Source organism: Frankliniella occidentalis, unplaced genomic scaffold, assembly GCF_000697945.3.
Source record: "Frankliniella occidentalis isolate FOCC.00 unplaced genomic scaffold, Focc_3.1 Scaffold74, whole genome shotgun sequence".
Classification (NCBI taxonomy): domain Eukaryota; kingdom Metazoa; phylum Arthropoda; class Insecta; order Thysanoptera; family Thripidae; genus Frankliniella; species Frankliniella occidentalis.
Genome location: NW_026267204.1, coordinates 171224 through 174098, shown reverse-complemented (window position 1 = coordinate 174098; position 2875 = coordinate 171224). Strand labels below are relative to the sequence as shown.

General features: G+C 51.7%; 1 protein-coding gene across 5 annotated transcripts in view; it reads left to right on the top strand.

The window, feature by feature from the left end:
- The window catches only part of LOC113214364 (myocyte-specific enhancer factor 2), an 84666-nt gene that overhangs the window by 4937 nt on the left and 76854 nt on the right, over positions 1-2875 (top strand). For all 5 annotated transcript variants that reach the window (XM_052268650.1, XM_052268651.1, XM_052268656.1 and 2 more), the window contains exon 3: positions 1597-1647. The gene's annotated coding sequence lies outside the window, so the exon portion shown is untranslated. The remainder of the gene's footprint in view (positions 1-1596; positions 1648-2875) is intronic.

Genomic DNA, 2875 nt, shown 5'->3' with positions numbered 1-2875 from the left:
GAGCGATAAAACATTCACACATGTGTAGGTGAGCGAATCGAGATTCGCACGCTTGGAAAGGTTTACTCGCCCCAAGTGTGCGAATGGTCATTCACTCATCTACAGATGTGTAAAAATTTTGTCGCACACCAGTACAGTATGTGTGTGAATTTTTTCACTCATCTGCAGTTGTGAGACACTCGCACACTTCGATTTCCAGGCTGGCCGTAAAAGAAACGGAACGTCAGCTTGTTACGTTTTCTGTTACGTTTTGAAGCATTGTAATTCACGAACTAGTTCTTGCTAGGCTTGCAAACTATTCTCTTGCAATACGAACACCTGACAGTTTCTTGCAAATAATTTCTTTGCAGTAGTACAGACTTGTTCTTTCCAATTCAAAGCTCGCACATTCTTTGCAATATTGCAGCAAATAAGATAGTTTGCAAGCATTTTACAGGGTGGCATAGTGCTGCAGGAGAAGGCCCCTGGCGATCGGGCGCGGGGCGCGGGCAAAGGGCCGATCGCCCTCCCCCCTCCCCTACCCTTCCCTGTCGGCCGAGGGGTGCCCAACTCGAAAAAATCGGTGTACACCTGATTACCAAAAAGTGATGATTACCAAGGATTACCTGAGATTACCAAAGATTACCAATGATTATAAAGGATTTCCGAAGATTACTACTGTCAAAAGGTTACCAGAGATTACCAAAGATTGCCATCGCGACTGCCATTGATTTCCATTGATTACCAGTGATTACCAAAGATTACCAAGATTACCAGTGATTACCAAAGATTTCCAGGAATTTCCTTGCTGGATTTCTTAGTGATTACTGGTGATAACCTTGTGATTACCAAAGATTACCTGGTGATTACCAACGATTACTTTTTGATTAGTATGGATTACCGGCGATTACCATGGATGACCGGTGATTACCAAGGATTACCGGCGATTACCAAGGATTAATGGCGATAAGCAATGATTACCGGTGATTACTAGGGATTACCTACTCTGTGTACAGCTGATTACCTCAGTTTGGCACCCCTCGCTGTCGGCCCAAATCGCCTCCTTGCCCGGTCTTAGTAACCCGACACATAGGTAGGCAATTCGACCTACAAAACTCCCTGAATATAGGCAACGCACAGTAACTCGCTCTCCTCGTCACCCGGACTTAAAACCGCGCACCTGCTGGAGATAAGAACGAGACCACGCACACGGTTCTGGGCGTCTCGAGAAGATTTAAGGAAATCAGCCAGGACCAAAACCATTTCGAAAAGTTCGCTGATTTTCATATTTGACGCCATCCTAATGTAGCCAAATGCAGAATATAGCGAACAAGAAAATGGAAGTCATCATGTTAAAGCATAGTGATTTCAGTTTTGATGTTCACCGCGGCTTTACCCAGTAACTGCATAAACAGTCAACGTTCATTCGCACTGGGTTAGCAGTGATTTTTGAACTGGTTCCGGTTCTGATTTCCTTACTTCGCCTTACTTTACTCCTTAATTCGAAAAGCCGTAAGTGGTCGTCGCGACATAAAGGCTCATAATCTGAACAAAACCTGCCAGTTTTTTTTTTAAATCCAATGTGTCTTACAGTATTCTTGTGTCTTTTGTCCTCAGCCTTCTCTGATCACCATGAGACGGAGAGCACTCCAGCACCTCTGACAAAAGGTAAGTGGGATGTGGACCGACGACACGCCTCAGCCCTCCTCCCCCTCTCGTGTTATTGCGATGGCCGTCGCCGCTTTGCGATCTGCCCAGGTGATGTCGGGCTTTTCTCCTCCCTTTTCTCCCACTCGCTGCTCGGGGCGGGAGCCGCCGCCGCCGCCGCCTTCGCCCTGCTGCCTCAAACTCGATTTGTTGTCGCTTGGGGCGTAAGTGCGCTGGTCCTGTGGGGGGGTGGCGGGCCGCTGGCGGGTGCCCTGTTGCTCGGCGGCACGCCCCGACAGCTGGCGCAGCTGCCTCCGCGGGGATGTGGAGGGGGCGCTGCCCTGGGCGCGTGCCAGCACAGCCCCGGCCCCGCCCCGGCCCGGCCCCGGCCCGGCCCCCGGCGGCTGTTGCTGTTTCATGGACCACATCCCGACACGTGCCCCAGCAGCGCCTCCCAGCCCACCCTCCTCTCAGCCCCCCCCCCCTCCCTCTGGGGCGGACTTGGAGGGCAAGAACCTTGGGGGAGAGGAGACTGGCTGCGGCTGGCCGCGCACCAGGATGGAGGAGCTACGCCGCGAACCGACGTGCCGTCGTGTCCAAAGGGAGGTGGCCAATCGGCCGTACTGGACCGGCGCGGATGCAGGACATACTGGCGTACCGGAGGAACCCAAGTGTGCGAACGTTGCACACTTGTATGTGTGTGAAGTCCATTCGTACACTTGTAGGCGTATGGACGCCATTTGTACACTTGTAGGTGTATGAGGGCCACGCGTACACTTGTAGGTGTGTGAACGCCATTCGCACACTTGTTGGTGTAATGAACGACATCCGTACACTTGTAGGTGTATGAACGCCATTCGTACACATGGAGGCACAAGTCTGTGCAATACGGAGGAAAATTCACCCGTATATCACCTTAGGTGTACAAATGGGCACCCACACCCTTACAAGGGTGCCGCATTCACACATTTGCGTTTCTAGTGTGCCTTCCCCGTAAAAAAATATTTGCATCACTTGCGCTCAACCAAAAGCATGTGGATTTTTTTTTGCTCTGTGTTTGTGTGCAGAGCACACTCTACTCTGAGAGGCAGAAGGGCGATGGCGTTTTGTGGCTCGTAGGAGAGCGCGCGGGGTGCGGTCTGCACCTCTGTTGGGCGAGGACCCGATATCTAGTGCCCAGCCCTGTATGCAGCACCTTTGTGCGCGCGCTCACCAATATTGGTCGTTGTCCTCTTCTCGCCGCTCACCC